Raw genomic sequence first — 19123 nt, 5'->3', positions numbered from 1 at the left:
ACTTGCCCAGGGTCACACAGCTGGGAAGTGGCTGGGGCCAGGTTTGAACCTAGGACCTCCCGTCTCTAGGCCTGGCTCTCAATCCACTGAGCTACCCAGCTGCCCCCTGTGGGTACTTTTTAATGTAATCATGGAATATATTATTCTTATTGTTTTCTTTTAATTTATTTATATATTTTCCTTAGTTTATATATATATTTCTAATATTTTGTCATATCTAATAATATAATATAATCTACAATGTAAGCCATTTCTCACATTCATTTCATTTGTGTTATTTCCAGTTATTTTGTCATAAAGATTCCATGAATATTTTCATACAAATATAGTTTTTTATCCCTCAATAATGCCATTAGGGCTTAACCACATTTTTAGTGTGTTTCTTATAGACATCATTTTGTCAGATCCTGTTTTTCTAGAATTTCTGGGCAGTTTACCTGGATGATTTCTTGGAATACCATGTCTAAGCTCTATTTTTGCCTAACTTTCCAGGAATCCAACTATTCTTATGTTGCCTGTCCTTGACTATTTTCTAGTTCATTTGTTTTCTGTGACAATCTGTTTAATATTCTCTTCCATTTCATTCTTTTGCTTTTGCTTTATGATTTCTCATTGTCTTAGTAAATTGTTTGCTTCTCCCTGTCTGATTCTAATTCTCAATACATTATTTTCTTCTGAAATTTTCTGAATTTCTTTTTCCATTTGGATGATCTTTCATAATTTTCTTGTTTTTCTTACATTGCTCTTATTTTTTTCTAATTTTTCCCTCAAACTCTCTCATTTGGTTTTTGAGTTTTTAATGATTTTCCAAAAAGCCCTTTTTTGATCTTCTGACCATTTATTGTATTTTTTTGCTATTTTTGAAGTAGGTAGTTCCACTTTGCTGTCATCTCAGTTTGAATTGAGCTTTTCTCTATCCCCATGACAGCTATCAGTAGTTGGGTTCTTTCTCCTTTGCTTGCTCATTTTTATTTTTTTCCCTTTAATTTTAGTGGCCAGGCCAATAGACTTAATTATTGACTTTTTTTTCCTGAAGACCCAGGGTCCCTATTATATTGATGTATGTTATCTCAGGTTTCAGAGTTAGGGGAGTTAGATGTGTATTTTTTTTCTAGTTTCTAGACCCTACTCTGCCATCTTCCCAAAATGCATTTTGATAACATAATATTTTTGTATTCACTCTATAATGCCAATGGCACCAAGTCTTAGTGAGAGCAAATGTACAACCTCCCTGGCACATAATTCCAAAATCATCCCGGCCAGATCAGTGAGTCCCTTCATCTGGAATACAAAGAATTCAAGCAGCAGCTCTGTTTCTGATGACCTGCTAATTCACTAATAGCATAAGGTTGCCAGTTAGTTTTTCTCAAGTTGTATGAACAAAATTATATCTGGACAAATTGGAGCTTCAAAGACAGTAGACAATGTGACATTTTCCCTCCTTTTGGGAGTATCAAGGAGCATACACAAGCCATGGCAAGCCTGCAATGTAAGAGCTACCCCAATTTTCTTTTCCAAAGAAAGATTTCTTTTTACCTTACTTCCTATGTTTCATTACATTTATATCTTTTGTAAAGAAACTCACTCCAACCTTCCCCTCCTCCATCAGATATGTGCCTTGGTGTACCTTAGCAAAGCTCCCCCTCTTCCACAAAATACCACTCTTGCGCCTTATCATAATATAGAAACTAGATCTTTAAGATGAGTTCTTGCCACTGAATCAAAATCTCTGCTATATTCTTATCACACTGGAAAGGCTTCAGTTATGATGCTGGCCATCAACCAAGTCAGCTTTCTGGGACCAATTTAGCTAAGTGTCAATGGAATCGCCTCAAATAGGCTAGCTTTTTGGCAATGAGTTCTTTGGCTGTGGAAAACAAATACAAAATCACCTTCACTTCTCTGTTATTTCCTTTCCCTTCTGGAGGCCAATAATAGAGTGGTAAAAGGGAAGTTAGAAGAAGAAACGAAAGAAATGTCAATGAAACATTTTTAAAATGCAAAGGAAAATAGCAAAAGGAAACTCAGAAGGGGGAATAGAAAAATGGGACAGTGTTTGTAGTACTGTGTAAAGTGTATAATATACTTTTATTTTTTAAAACAAGCAATATGAAATAGATTTGTAGTTTCATATACATTTTCTTCATTTTTGTATGGCATGTTTGTGTTTGTTTTTTGTTATATTTATAATTTTAAGAAGGCAGAAGATGCTAAGAATTATACTGTTTTTAGATTGTTTATAAACTTTAACTGTTGGTACTATAGAGATGATCCTTGTCCAATGACTAATACATGGATATATACTCCTTAAAGAATTGAATCATATCAATTGACATTTTCACTACAAATGTCTTCTAAGACACGAAGTTGCTACTAAAGAGAGAGATAGTATATAGATACTACATGGAGTAACAAATAGAGGAGTTACCTGAATCATAAATTTAAAGGGGTTTTAGAGAGCATTTAATCTCATGCCTTCATTTTGCAAATGATGTAACAGAGGCCCATGGGAGTTAAGTGACTTACTTTTAACGTGGAAACTGAATTTAGGCTATAATGTTCCTGGGAGGTTTTATTTAGTGTTTCTTTTAGGAGGGGACCAATGTATCCATTCTATTTCCCTCTGCATCTAAGAGATCAGGGAAGTTTTTTTTTGTTTTTGTTTTTGTTTTTTGGGGGGTATGACATTCAGACAACCCAATGATTCTTAAATTTTTTTTTCTCCTAAATCTGTTTTCAACATCATTTGAAATAACTTTCATTTCCTTCTATATTTTTTAGCTTTTCAGTTTTGTTTTAGCATTTCTTGTTGCTGTAGTCATTGACTTCTATTTGGTCCCTTTGAAGTAACCTTAAGTAAGGTTGTGTACCTCTTGTGCCCCGTCATTAAATTCTATTTCTCAATTTTCCCCAAAATTCTCTTTTCTTTTCCACTTTTTTTCCTCAAAGTCCCTCATTCCATTTATAAAAAGCTTCTTTAATCCTTTTTAAAACTCTTGCTTCATTTTCCCCAAGAATTCTAGCTGTTAGTGCTCACGATGTGTTTTCTCCCCAAGACATTACTTATAGATGGTTTGGAATCATTCTCTTCCTCTGCATTTGTGTTTTGAGCATCCTTGCCATCATAACAACTCATTCTGATATTGTTCTTTTTTGTTTGTTCATTCTTTGAGCCAACTTCTTGACTTTGCCTTGATGTTAGGGATGGGTTCTGTGACACTTCTGAAGGGAAGACCTGGGATAGTCCCATTTCTACTTTATTAGAGTATTAAATAGTGTGTTATTCAGGATTTCATCAATACATTAGAGCACTGCAAGCTTTCAGTGCTCCTAATGTTGTGCGATCTGAGGCAAAGTCTTATAGCTATCCCCTAGTCTGACCTCTATGCTCCTTTCTGACATCGGTTTGGGTCTGAGCAAGATTGGAATGTTGCTGGATTCAGCATCTCTCAGACAACTGGAAAAGTTCTGTTAGTTCTGAATGGCAGAAATTGAAGGGGTTGAGCCAACCTGATGCTGTTTGCTTTTGAAATTCCTCTTTTCTCCATACACTGGCCAGATGGTTTACCTCCACCTTCCCAAAGCAATCCCAGAACAACTCTGCCTTGAGACCATGGATTGGATCTGGATGATGGGCAATAAAGCTGTCAGTTTGTACTTATTCCTATTGCAGTACCCCCAGTAAAGGCCTGAGAGTGTCCAACTATGGGTCTGGGACCTCCTTTTGTGCTGATTTACAACCTCTCCCTGAGCTCTGTAATACTCTATAAGTAACTGGCTTGACTAGTCACCAGTGTCCACACACATCCCCGCCTATTTCTGTATTTTGACCTGAGCTAGAAAAAGTACTTACTGTGACTTTGTCTGGATTTTTCCATCAGAATATGATCTGGTACATTTTCTAGGTATGCTTTGAGGGGTTTGTGGATGGGAGTTCACTACACTGCTTCCTAATACTCCAGATGGTAATTTAATAGTACATGTACATATAGAAAGAGATTGAAAATATTTTCAAAGTATTTCAAATAGCATACAGCCTGGAAGAATGCCCCAAGATTAGAATAAAGGTAAATTAAACAATTTTTCTTAGAGGAAAGGGGACAATCACCTATAGGTTAGAAAACAATTAGAAAAGTTAAAATATCACCAGATAGTCTACTTCAGTGAATATTTTCAATTAGATGAGTATTTTCACTTAATCTCAAATAATATTGTTGATTATTACCAATAGCACAACTACTTTCATCAGTTGAGTTGTATCTAGACATGTTAGTGGCCAGGGAAAATAGCCTAAATATGCCTAGATGAAGGAGTGGACTTGGTAAACAGAAGATTTGGATTCAAGTCTTGTCTCTGACCTATACTCACTAATGTGACCATGGACAAGCACCTTAATGTCTCAGTACCCCAATTAACTCCCTAAAACTTTAAATTTTTTAGCTACATTGGTAAGAGGATTTCCTTTTACTTTTTAGTTTTATTTTTTATTATGAACATTTCCACCAGCAAATACAAAAATTTCATTATATGAATGCAGAGGCTTTGGAAGATCTTTATAGGATCATAAACAATTTAGAAGATTTACCAACAATGATAGAGAGTTTTTGTTCAGAGATGTTCAGGAGAGTTCAGTTTTGGGGGGTGACTTTTAATGACTTTAAAGAAGGAACTCAGACCCAAATTTTAGGGAACTAACAGTTTTTATGAGGCTCCAGGAAGAGAATAGATGTAAAAACAATGTTGTAATCCTTAAAGCACTATATAAATGCCTGCTGTTTTTATTATCATTATCATTATTGCTATTAATATTATTAGCCTACTGTAATCAGACCTCCAGGCTGGTGATGAGTTCTTTCCCTGAGCCTTCCACGAGACTCCTGCTGAGTCAAGCAATACTTATAGAACAATTCAGGAGTATGCTGATAAATGTTTAACAGCCAGCCTATCTAGTATAATGATAAAATTCTCTAGAGGTTTTCAAATGGAATAGGTGGGTACAATTTATATTAAATTCACACACTAGAAAAAATATATGCACACATACTTTAAAGTTTAGCATACATTATTAATACTCAAATCTAGAAATCAGTAAAACAACAAATCAAGCCCTGGTTGTAGCAATTACCATTTTTGAGATGTGAAAAACTCCCACTGAAAATTTAACAATGAGGTTTTGCAAATGAATTATACCTGACTCCAGAATACCACCTGGGTATCAGGTAAAGGAAGCTGTGAGGTAAAATCAAAACACAAGTAAATGAGCACAAAAACTTGAGAGTAAAAGGAGAAAAGATAGATTTATTGCAGGAATGGACTGATAAAATGAGGGCAATTGTTATGGGTTGCACTGGTAAAAGTGAAATTAAATCTACAAGCTCTTACTTCCCTTTCCCCCTTTCCTCATTTCCTATCCACTCCATCTCCCATCCATATTCACTTCAAGTTTGTCATTATCTCTTTCTTCTGTAACATCCCGTCAAGCCAGCTGGAATGGTGGTACAGGAGGAGAGAAAAGTAACCTTTGCAATAAAACCCACATATTTGTAATTGTATTTATTTATATACATACATATATATTTTTGAATGCATGGTTTTATTTCTCTATTAATTAGTGTAGCTAATAAATTACATGGCAATCAACAATGATTTTATCTGAGATATAGATTTCAAGAAGGAAAAGTAGCCCAAAGGAAAAAGACATTTACCTTGTGTAATTCTGACTTAGACTTTGTGCTGATTAGCAAGAGAGTTTCTGTAATTTTGGTAGTTTACTAGATGTATCTCAAAGCATGAGAGAAATTATTATGGAGTCATGGACAGAGAACAGATCTCAGAGTCATGAAAACTTGAATTTAAATCTTGCCTCTCGCAAACACAACTTCTCAGGGTTCTAGGAAACTCTAAAGTTGCACGTATGCCTTGGTAGAGTCCTTATTTGGCCATTCCCTATTTCAACAAAATCTGTACCCCTGTTTCAGAGCATAGCCATCACCCTTGAATGATAGGAGAGAATTAAAAGGAAAATGAGCCAATGTGAAGAGAGGAATTCAAGTTAACATGATGTCCCCTAGTTCACCTGAAAAGCATGACATCATATACCCACATCCCCTAAAAGCTACCCTAAATACAACCAAGAGAACTGCTGGTATGACGCCCTGGATTTTTTTCTTTAAATGTTTGTTAAATTTCTCTAGATGGGAACAAAATTGCCCTTTCTTTGCTCCCTCATGGCCTTCTTTTTTCTTTCATGTATTTTAAAACATTTTAACTGATTCTTTGTTACTTTTTAATTTTTATTTTCTGTTAGCTACTACCCTTAACTTTCTAAAAGCCTCAGGAACCCTCCCTTCTAAAAAATAAATTTAGCCATGCAAAACAAAAATCAAAACACTGGCCATGTCTGAAACAATATGTCACAATCTGTACTTCTTGCCCAAAGCTTTTCTGTCAAGAAACAGGAACCATTTTTCATCATTAGTCCTTAGAAGTCATGCCAGGACATTGCATTCATCAAAGTTCTGAAGGCTGTCAAAGTTTTCCTTTTCATTTATATCATCATGATCATCGTTTAAATTATTCTCCTAATGCTACTCTTTTCACATTGTATCAACTCATAAAAATCTTCTCAAGTTTCTCCAAATCTATTTTTTTCCTTATGGCCCAATAGCATTCCTTTACATTCCTATGCACAATTTGTCAACTTATGGATATCTATTTTATTTCTATGTCTCTGCTACAACCAAAAGCTCTGCTAATAAATATTTTTATTCACATAAGTCCTTCCCTACTATCTTTGACCTCTTTTGGGGAATATAACTGTTAGTGGTATTACTGAGTCAAAGAGCAATGTTATGGGTTAGTGACTTATTGGGGATACTGTGGAGACTTTCTTTATTAAATATTCCTTATCCTGATGACATCACAGGTTTAAAATCATATCTTTTTTTCATCCTGTATGTTTTGGTGCCTTAGCCCAAAACCTCATTACCTTATTATGATTAGGGATCTAAACTAAATCTAGCCTGCTAAATTGGGGGTCTCTTTGGAAATAGCTTTAAAGTGACAGAAACATCTTGGACCTAATCCATATTGTTATGAAGGCAAGTATACACCCACACAAATTAGATTAGTCTGATATCAGTGATGAGGGTGGGAGGTAAGGATAAAAAAGTTAGTAAATATTTTACATTTATAAATATGCACTTTACAGTTTACAAATCATTTTTATATGCATTATCTCATTTGAATCCATTTAGAAGATGACTTCCACTAGTGGTAATAAAGTTGTAAATCTAATGAAGGGGTGAGAGGTGATCAGAATTTCAACTAAGGCTGTGGGTATTGGACTGGAAAGGAATTAATTCTAAAATCAACTTTAGAATGGCATGAAAAGGGGAAAAAAAGCTTTTCAGCTTTAAGTTTCTCCTCTATTTTTTTTACTTTAAAATTACATCTGAGAATATTATATAAGTTTTTCTTTTTTTTTTTTTTATAAAAAGGTGACCTGAGAAAGATTCCATTAACTCTTTCCCTGAGTGTCTGCAGGGCGAATATTTTCCACCTAATGTCCATAGACCCTACATATTTATTTTGGAGATTTTGGCCTGTATGTCATAAGTACTTTTAGATAACAACAAATATGGAAATTATAGCAGCACTAAATGAGCACGACTATCAATTCTGATCAATATATGTCTCTTATAGAAAACTTGGAGCATACCTAATCCAGTTAACTAGACCCCTGACGATGCTGTGTGAGCTCTGCATTGCCAGTACGTTGCCTTTCTTTATTTCCATTATCCATCAGGACAGCCCATGAGGGAATGCCTGGGAACTGTGTGGTTCTCTGTAATAAGCCACAATGCTAATGAGGCATAACAAATTTAGCAAGTATCATGTATAATGTTGATCTTTCATTGACACTATTACCCATATAGATTACAATTTGCCATTTGTTATCCACCTAATATAGATGAAGTGGGAGGATGCAGCTACTCTTCCCATAGTAAAAGTATTTTTCAGATGGTTGTCAGGCTCCAGAACTAAAACTCAGTAGCCGTAGCCTCTGGTTTTTGCTGTTGCTGTTTCTCAGCAGGATTTGCTGTCTGCTCTTCTAGGAGGTCAGCCAGATTTTGTCTTTCTCACAGTTTCAGTTTTCCCTTGGGATTAAAAGTCTAATATATTTCTGTAACCCAACAACTGAACCCAAGATAAACAAGGACCCAGAGAAACACGCCCCTGGTACCATCCTTTCTTTAAAAATAAGTCTGCAATGGTGTGTGTTTTTTGGGGGGGTTGTTTTTTTCCTGTAGGCATGTGCCTGGATACGTGTGCTTGGGCTCAGGGAGTAGGGAGCATGCTGAAATGCCAGGAGATTTTTGAGTTGAAAAACACATTAATTTGCTTTTGAAGATTCAATTGATTGAGGACATTAAGACAAAAATTGATTAAGTATGTGAAAAGAAAAGTCAGCAAGTCATCTTTTAAGGATGCAGAAATCAGAAGGATAGGTAAAAAGAAGCACAGAAAAGAGGGATGGATTTGAAAGTGACAGGTTGAATTTATTTAATATATTATATATATTTATGTACATATTTAAAGCCTTGCCTTTTTTCTTAGTATCATTCCTAAGATATGAGTAGCAAGGGTTGAGAAATCAGAGTGAAATGACATGCCCAAGGTCACACAGTTAGGAAGAATCTAACGCCAGATTGGAACCCAGTTGCTTCTGATTCCAGGCCTGATGCTCTATCTACTCTGCTACTTATCTGCCTCTAATTAAATATTTCAAAAGAAAACCAAGATGTACATATTAAAGATCTGAATTTCCGTGTAAAATCCTCACTTTTGGTTAACCAAAAATGAGAATTGTACAGGAAATTTGTGTGTGTATGTATGTATATTTACATAGATACACATATACATATATTAGAAATACATATACTATATATAAATTGTAAATGTGCATACTTTATATATTATAAATGAAAAAATGCATATACTATAGAAATATATACTATATATGTACATTGGAAATATATGTGTATATGTACATATATACTACTCATATATGTGTGGAATGGCGTGATCTCACCTTGGTAGATCTCTTGTGGAGGACCCCAAAGATCAGTGTTTTTGCCTTATCTATAAATATATCAAATAAATACTAAATATATATATATATATATATATATATAATACAAAAATATACGGAATAGATATAAATATGCTCATTCTGTCTGTGTGTATTGTTTGGAATAAATATAGATCATATTTTAAAATATTTATTTCCTGTGAGGTTCACACGAAGTACATAGCATGGCATGGTAGATTAGGGTCAGTAAGGCCTGGTTCTAAGTCCTGGATGTCACCTTTAAACTCTCAGTGACCCATGCAATTGAGTTTTGGGTTAGATGCTGAAGTGTCCTGGTAAAGGGAGGAATTTCTTCAGTGGGAAGCTGGAAAACACCTTCGAAGCTGTCTATTCTAATCTGATCATTTTACAGAGAAGGAAAAGGAGACCTACAAAGGTTTGGTGACTTTTTCATGGCTTCTCAGGTAGTAAAAGAAGTGAGATTTGAATCTAAGTGTTCTGACTCCAAATCTAGTGCCCTTTTCCTCTATACCACATATTGAACTCACGAATTCAGTCCAAAAATGTGCAAGAAGGCCCTAGAGACTCAACAAAATGTCACACAAGGTTCCCAAACTCAAGAAATAATAATTCAAATGATATGCATCTGTCTAGATCTCTTACGTGTATGAAGCACATTCCTTATAATAGCTCTAGAGCTATTCAATAGAATTTCATAGGTTTGAGCAGGCAATCTTATCTCCTTTTTTAGGTGAAGAAACAGAAAAATTAAGTGGTTATTTGCAAAATCCTCAACACAGTGTCACATGATAGATAATTAATAACTGCTTCTTCCTTTCCTCCAATTCTTGCCCATGATTGCACAATTATCCCTTTCAAATACACATGTGCAGAATTGAGATTTGAACCCAAGTCTCACCTGAACTCAATGATATCATAACCCCTGATTTTGTTCTATCTTTTCATTAATTTGTGCAAAGAAACCACCCAGAAAAAATAATTCCCTAAACATTTAAATAAAATCAACTAAAAGAATGCAGGTCTGGAGATACCATTTTGACTTTATACCTCTGTATAGTAAAAGAACTTGGTGCAGTGAGACTACTGCAGTGGACCTGGTTGTATGAACCTGTCTAAGACATCTAACCTCTTTCTTCCTCAGTTTTATCACCTGTCAAATGGGATCATAATAGCATCTACTTCCCAGGTTACTGGTGATGATTAAATGGGTTAAGATTGGTAAAGTGCTTTCTGAGCTTTAAAGCATTATATAAATGCTAGTCATTATTATTATTAGTTTCCTGCTAGCCATAGGAAATGTGTGGTATATTGCTTTTCTTTAATCATTTCAACACTCAGCATGGTGTAAACTTGCTCTCTGACCCAGGAAAATGTGGGTTTCTGTCCTCTGACCCTTAATGGTGGTGTGGCCATGGACACCCAGGATTCCAAGCAGCTCTCTAAGATTTCAACTTGAAGGACAGTTGTTGATCTGCATTGGTAGAGAAGGAGATTTTACACAAGCAAACTCCCAGGTTCAATCAAAACAGTCTTAAGATTCTTCCCCATCTTGGTTGCCTTCTTCTGGGGGAAGGTTCTCAAGCTTATTGATATCCTTTCTAAAATGTTGTTCCCAGAGTTTAACACAATACTCTAAATGTGGTCTGATCAGAGCAGAATATAGCAGCACTAATCATTGGGTAGTCCTGGATACCATGACTCTTTGAGGCAGCCTGATTACATTAGCATTTTTGGCTGCCATCTGATATAGTCCTGTCTATTCCTATTGAGATTAGAGTCCTTTAAAGAAAAAAAATATATAAATATCCTTTTTTCCCAGACAAACTGCTATCTAAACATACCTCCCAAATCTTGTTCTTTGGGGGATGATTTTTTAAGCCACAGATCAATTTACATCCATCCATATTAAATTCATTCTTAAGAGATTCAGATCAATAATCAAACTTGTGAAGACACTGTTGGATCCTGACTTAGTTATTTGACAGGTCATCAATCCCTTCTAGCTTAATGATGCTTATACCTGATTAATATAGCATCTATTTTTTTTTCACCAATTTCTTGATAAAATTGCTAAGGAGAATAAGGCAAAAGACTGATTCTTGGGTTCTTCCACAAGAGATTTCCTATCAAGTGGAGATCACACTATTAAATGACTACCTTTTTTATCTAGTTATTGAATCAATTCTAGCCCAAATCTTATTCACAAGAACAGTATAAAATATTTTTCTAACATGCTGTGAAAAAATATCAGTAAGTTATATCAATAGTCTAGTTAACCTATTGCAGAAAAAAGTAGGTTAGGATTATTATTTTTAAAATTATTCTTTTTTTTCATTACTAACGTCTGTCTTAGAACCAATATTATCAGTTATAAGGCAGAAGAATGGTAAAGTGACTTTCCCAGTGTCACACACCTAGTAGTGTCTGAGGGCAGATTGGAATCCAGGACCTCTCTTGTGCAGACCAGGATCTCTATCCACTGAGCCAACTCTCTATCTGGCTGTCCCCAAATGCATTTTTCTTGATGAAACCATTGGTTCTTTATGAACACTACTTCCTTCTCTAGGAGTTCACTAGCAATCCCTTTAATAGAATTTTGCCAAGAATTTAAGGTGAGTGGCATACTGTTTTCCCAGTCCACACTGTTTCCCTTTTCTGAAAATAAAGGTTGTTACTCTTTTCTACTTCTATTGCTCAGAAGTTACGACCCCAGTTCTTTTAGCTCCCTTTGAGCTAGCTAATTTGAGCATGGCATCTTTAACTTAAGAGAAATTTGGTGATGTCTTACCATGTCCTTACCAAGGAGAAGATAATATACGAGCACTGAACTCTTATTACTCAGTCATTTTTGTTCTAGCTTTTCCAATTTAATTCAATAAGCATTTATTACTTGTCTGTTGTGTGTCAGATACTGTGTGAGGTACTCAGGCACAGAAAATACAAATACCAAAAGTGTCCATATTCCTGAGGAACTTCCATCCTACTGAAAGATTTAACATTCATGAAGTATATGCTAAGCACTATGTTATGGGCTGAGAATTCAAACATACATTCCAAAACAAATCCTGCCCTTCAGGAACTTCCATTCTACTTAAGGGATATAACACAATGATGCATTGATACATATATAGATAAATATGGATACATATGTATGTATGTATCAATGTAATTATTAGAAGAGGAAGAAGGAGCTCTAAGTCAAAAGAGCACAAGGAAAGCCTTTCCACAAGAAGAAGATGGCCTAGTAGCTGAGGCTTGAAGTAAGCTAGGGTTTCCAAGAGGCAAAGATGAGGAAAGAGTGAATGACAAGAATGGGGAATAGCCTAACAAAAGTCAGTGAGGTGGAAAATGGAGTGCTAAGTTCAGGAAACAGCACATAAGCCAGGTTGATGCTGATGAACAGTGTATCAAAGGGAATAATATGAAATAAATCTGAAAAAAAAGATGGAAGCTATATGGCCAACAACTCTACATAGTGAACAAAAGATTTTTGGATGCTTGAAAGATAATATCAGTGAGGAGAATCAGGAGAGGCATTTACTGGGAGACAGAGTCTTCACTGAGCCCAGAAGGCAGCTAACGTATAGAAAAAGTGGAGGTGAGAATTACATCCATAAGAGGATATATGGTGATGAGGACACAATGCCAAGATCTGGGAATCACAAGAAGGTCGATTTGGCTAAAATACAGAATGAGGTGGAAATAATGTAAAATAAGTCTGGAAATATGCTATGTGCCAAATTTTTGAAAGGCTTTAAATGCCAAACAGAAGAGTTTGCATTTTATCATATAGTTAATAAGAAATCATTGAAGAATTCTGAACATGGAATTGGCTTGCTCAGAACTGTGATATAGGAAAACTATCTTGGCAGTTGAGTGAAATATTAATTGGAATGGAGAGAGACTAGATGCAGGGGGACCAATTAGGAGGTTATTGCAATGGTTCAGAGAAGATATGATGGAAACCTAAACTAGGGTTATGGCCATGTAAGTGTAGAAAATGGAATGGAGGAGAGATTCTATAAAGGTAGAATCAAAGAGTTTGATCATTGATTGTATGTGAATGAGGACAATGAGTAGTTAATATTAAAATTGTGAAGAAGGTGTCCAAAAGGATGGTGGTACTCTAAAAAATGACATTTGGAGAATGGCAAGGTTAAATTGATGAAGAAGTAAAAGGTTCCTTGTTATACATGTTGATTGTTAAAATGTGTAATGGATGTCTAATTGGAAGTATCCAGCAGCTCAAGATCTTTCATGGTAAGGGAGAATTACATAAATTTAGGAGACAAATGAGTAGAAATAATAATTGAACCTATGGGAACTGACAATATCTTTGAGAAGATAATCTAGAACAGAGTCTTACTTTCAAGATGCTCACAGTGAGGGGGCTTCCTGTATATGGCAGCCCAGAAGGAAGAGACTGAGAAATGGTCAAACAGAAAAGGACATCTAGAGAAAATGATCAAGGAAGTCAAAGAGGGAGAATATAAAGGAGAGAGAGAAAGAAGCAGTTAATGGATTGATGAGATATGAAAAAGGATGAGGACTGAGAAAAATCCAGTGGTTTTTTTAAACTTGATAACATTTGTGAAAGATATGACAGTGAATTGATGACTCACTGATAGGGGTTGAGAGATGAGCAGCATATAAAGAATCAGAAGAAATGACAGTAGGGTTCAACACAAATGCCAGTCTCTAATAAAGTTACCCTTCTCACTAGCACTAATAGTTTACATGTACATTTAATTCCAACCCCTCATTGCTTCTAACAAATGACTCCCACAATCATTGCCATTCTTTCTCTAATCTTAAATCTCTTATCTACTGGTTCCTTGATTACTTACAACAAACACCCAAAAATCTTCTCTATGCTCTAAAGAAAAAAAAAAACTCTCTTTAGGCCCTACCCTTTTTTAAAATTCTATTTAGATCCTTCTTTCTTCCATATTTATTGGTAGGTGTTTAAACTTGGAAAAGGTAATTGGGATTTCCAGTTATTATAGTTTAATTATTTATTTTATTTTCTCTGTAAATAAACTTTAAGTATTTACGTTTTATGTCATAGTATATGTATAATACTGATATTAGTTCAATGCATATAATGCCTTTAAGCATAATGTAATTTCTCCATTTTCTCATTTAATCAAGTCAATTTTTGGTATTGCTTTGTCTGAGATAATTTCTACCTTGTCATTTTAAAATTCACTTGAAGTCATAAATTTGCCCTACTCTCTATTTTCCCTCTGAAATTTTCTGTTTTAAGTCTTTCTTTTTTAAATTTCATTTTATCACTACCAACTTGATAAGCATTAACAAATGTGACAGAGGCTGGCACTAGAAAAAAGTGCCAAGCTGAAGAGTAAGTGAAATTGATCACCTTGATGGGGGAGGGGCCCCAGGCATGGATTCCAGAGGAGGAGAAGACTCTGACTGGAGGAGAGAGCAGTGAGGCTCTTGGTGATGAGAAAATGAAGAGAGAAGTTGGGGAAAAGACTTTCTCCTGAGGGTTACCCATTTTCCTGCTGGTGACTGGAAATCTTTCTCCCCAACACTTCCAAATTGAAGGGACTTCTGAAGAGAAACTTAAGCAGTCTTTACCTTAGCTCCTGTTGTCCAGAGATGAGTCAACCTGACTTTCTCTCAGGGGGCTCAGGCTGCCAAGACCTGAGTTCACCCCAAACTCAAGGAGGGAGGGGAAAGGGTTTAGATAGAGAAAGCTACCCCTTTTCCCCACTTTCCTTTTCCCATTCTTTCCTGACCATTATTCCTTTTGTATTACCTGATTGAGTTAACATTAAAAGTTATCTGTTCCCCAAGCTGAGTGTGAGTGAACAGATAAAGGGGAGACCTTTTGGTCTCGAGTAGTGGAGGGGGGACAAGAGGGACAAGAGTGAATTGGGGAGAGCAGCTTTAGCTAAGGAGGGAAGGTAGAAGGGGGAAAATCTTCAAACGCCCTCTCCTCTCTCTCTGAGCCAACCTGTTACATCTGCTGTCTCTCCTGAACTCTGCTTTGAGAAGGGGGTTCTCCTCTCTTTCCTCCTCTCTATCCCCAAAGTCCAAGATTCTGTTTGGGGCACAAAATTTCCATCTTTTATCTTTTTTTTTAAATACACAAACAAGAACATTTCTACATTTAAAGAACAGGAAGAAAAGAGAACCACACATAAAATTGTGAATCTTCCTTACGTACAGTTTTTAAAACATATGTTTACATGTTCATATATATTTCAAATTTAATATGGTAGTTCTAACACTATCTTGTTTGTCTAGGTCCCATTCTGCATTTTCTTCTTTTTTGATATGATTATCATGAATCCTTCTATCCCCTTCACCCCTCTTTTAAGCAATATATTGTTAGATAAATTGTTAGATTCTGCTTTCTAATCTACTCTGTCATTCTCATTTTTTGGCTAAGTTCATCCTATTCACATTCACACATCTGATTATTAACTATGTATCTAACTTCACCCTCTGCTCTAATACTTTCTCCTCTTTTTGGTCTTTCATATTTTTAAGAGAAGAGTACGAAGAGAGAAGGATTGTGCTCAACACTGGTTAATTATGTTTGATACAATTTCCTTCTGTTCACCTTCTCTTCTCATTTCCCAGGAACTGATCATAATTTTACTCTTTCTTTCTTTAATTTAATTCTTCCCTTAAGTGCTCTACTCTCCAAAAATAGAGTGCGTTTTGACAAATTGTGCACTAAAAACTCTTTCTCTCTTCATCTCCCTCCTTCATCTTCCTTTTCCTTCCTGATTCTCTATTGTACTGACTATATCTACATGCCAAATTTTGATATGTTTATTGTCTGTGTATGCTTGCATGAATATGTGCATTCAGCCCTCCATTTTATGGTTCAAAAGTAAGAGAATTCCACGTTCAGCTGTTCCTACCCACCCTTTCTTCTGGGTTTGACACTATTCTTCTTGAACTTCGTGATTGTATGATATAGAGAATTCTACACTTTTTCTTCTTTTCTTCCCTATTGTGTTCCTTTATCCTTCCCATTTTTCTCTAAAGATCATCAAAATATGTCAAAATTGTCCCCATGCTTTCTGTTTTACTTATTCCCTCTATGATTCTTAAAGATTTTAATGTTATGAGGGGACATTTGTTACCCCCTATTAGAATAGAAACATTTTGTCAGTGAATGGTTCCTCCCATTTGATCAAATGTATTTCCTTTCTGTGTTTCTTTCAACTTCTATGATTTGCAATTGAGGTATTCTAGATTTTAGAACTTTGTCTTTGACTTTCTAAACTATTGTATTACAAGCTCTCCTCTTCTTCACTGTGGTAGCTGTCAGTTCTTGTGTGATCTTGACTATGGCTTCTAGGTACTTGAGTTATTCTTCCCTTTCCCATCCCCCACCCCCAGTATTTTGTCTTTGACGAAGAAAGAAGCTTTAGATTTTAATCATGATTAATCTGGATTTTAATCCTGGGATTTTTAATTTTGGTATTTGTGTCAGGAGATGACTAGTGGATTATTTCTATTTTCACCTTGTTTGACTGTTCTAATAAGTCTTTGGAGTCTCTAGGTATAATACCTTTACATATGGTAACCAAGCTTTTTATGATTAAGGTTTTCAGGTATTCCAGTGATTGTTAGATTTCTTCTCTTTGACTTTCTTTCTATTTATTTATAATTGGTGATATCATATATTTTCTGATCTTTTTCCATTCTTTTGATCTTGTTTTAATATTTTTTTCTTGTCTCACAGAGTAATTTATCTCTGTATTGTATGTAACATAGCACCAGGCACATATTAAGTGCTTAATAAATGCTGATTGTTCCTGTAATGACTTTCCAAATTTTTCTTTAGTTCTCACATTTCTGTTTTTAATTTTTTCCCCTTTTCTTAAATTTCTTGCTTCTAGACATTCCAGTATAGTGCTATGACCAAGCTGTATTTCCTTTGAATCTTTCTTATAGATGAATCAGTTATTTCTTTTTTTCTAAGTTTGTTTCCTGAGCATCACTGGCTTCATAATATTTATTTTTCATTAGGCTTTTCTCCTTTTTTATTCATTTCTTTAGCTTTGCTTTCTGAATTTAAATTTCATGTGAGGGTCAGACTGTGTTCTCTTGTGGAAGGAATGGTGAGGTTTTCTTTGGTATTTATGTGTATTATCTGGTGTTTGGATCATAGATATTGGGAAAGATCTGCACTCCTGCATTCTGCATGAGGCAATCTATAGGAGTGATCTCTTTTTGTGATTTCCAGAGACCCTTTCCTCCTACTGGTTAAAGACTTTGTAGGCTTCTGAGAACTAAAAGGGTGAAAGAAACATAATTTCAGGTTCAAAGCATCTTTTGGCTAAACTTTGTCTTATGTTCCCATTTCCATCCCCAACCAACACACATACTCACACATGCACACACAACACATGCACATACATTCAAAGCTTCAGACTCTAGGATTCCCTGGATTTCCCCTGATCTATTCAAGCTTGGAAGACTTCAGTGAGCTAAATTTTAGTTGGGATTGGGGTGCTTCTGTGGCTGAATCCCTTACCTACTACCTATAGGGTTCTAGTTTTCTCTTGATGCTTACCCACCTTTGTGAGTTTGTACAAGGTATTTCCTATAATCTTTCCTCTTTGGAGTAATTGTGAAAGGGCTGAACTTTTTTGCTTCTTCATTATAGAATATCTTGAGAGTCACCTACATGCCTTTTTAAAGTCCATGTTGGTGAGTGAATTCCCTTTGCATTCCTATTGACTTCTTTCTCAGTAACTCCAAATTTACTACCCCAGAAGTCCAATAGTGAAAACAAATTTCCAAAAATTTCCTTCAAGACTATTAAATGTCAGTGGAGAGAAAGTTAATTTTGCTGGATCCATTTTTTTAAAAACCTAGCTTTTGAAACATAATTAGAGGACTCTGGAGTTGTTGTTAATCAATAACTAATATTTATTGAGTGCTTACACTGTATGTACTATGTTAGCAGCTATGGGGGGGTGCCAGAGAAGTAGGTCCTAATGTAATGCCAAATATTTGCATATGTAACATATCGATCAAGCCACTACTCAGAAACATTAAACGGATATTTCTAGAAAAAGAGCCGGCAGAGAAAAGTGAGAGACTATGGCATAAAAACAAATCAGATGCACTATTTCCCTCGACTTCCATTGCATTATGCCACTAAAGAAACTTTGTCAAGAGATATATGATGTTAATTCACTTACTTTTTTCAGAATTACCTGGAAAATGCAGGAAATTAACTGGTCACCCTTGGCCCATGTTCTATACATGTCTATGGCTACACACAATAATTATGAACTAAAAATTCCCTTTTAATTGAGTTTTATGTGTGATTGTTTTTTTAAGGATCAATTTCTTCTTTCTGGTCTTTTGTATGTACATTGACTCTGATATTGTAAAAAAAGTTCCAGAAGAGCTTTCAATAGACATAGTATCTTGTCATGTTTTAATAGTGAATTGTATGTCATTTGGAAAATCATTTGATCTATTGGGGCCCCAGTTTCTTCATCTATAAAATGAAAGAATTTGACTAAATGATGTGAAGGTCCTTCCCAGCTTAAGAATTATATAATGCTTTTATTTAAATATAAGTTTTATTGCTTATTGCTATGACAAATTAGATGGCATATCTTATCAGATAAGAATTATCAAATTTGAAGATCTTATTTAATTTAGCATTAATATAAACTAATTGAATTTCAATTCACCTATATTACTTTCACTGATGGTAGGAGGAACCATTAGTTGCAAAATTCTTTTTCTTTTGGAACATATCAATTTTATTAGCCTTGATTTAACTGCAATCATTTCAGTAAAAATGCAAGTTTTTTTAGATATTAAGTACTTAAAAAGCTTATCATGCTGTAAATCACAAAGAACAAGTATATTATTTCTACATATACATGTTATTTTTAATTTAAAAATAAAATTTTCAGAATTTCTTATTGAATTAGGGTATTTTTAATAAACATTTTCATATGGAATTTCTTTCTTAAACAAAAAATCATGACTGCT

Source organism: Monodelphis domestica, chromosome 5 (assembly GCF_027887165.1).
Source record: "Monodelphis domestica isolate mMonDom1 chromosome 5, mMonDom1.pri, whole genome shotgun sequence".
NCBI classification, from domain to species: Eukaryota; Metazoa; Chordata; class Mammalia; order Didelphimorphia; family Didelphidae; genus Monodelphis; species Monodelphis domestica.
This window is presented reverse-complemented; position numbering follows the sequence as displayed.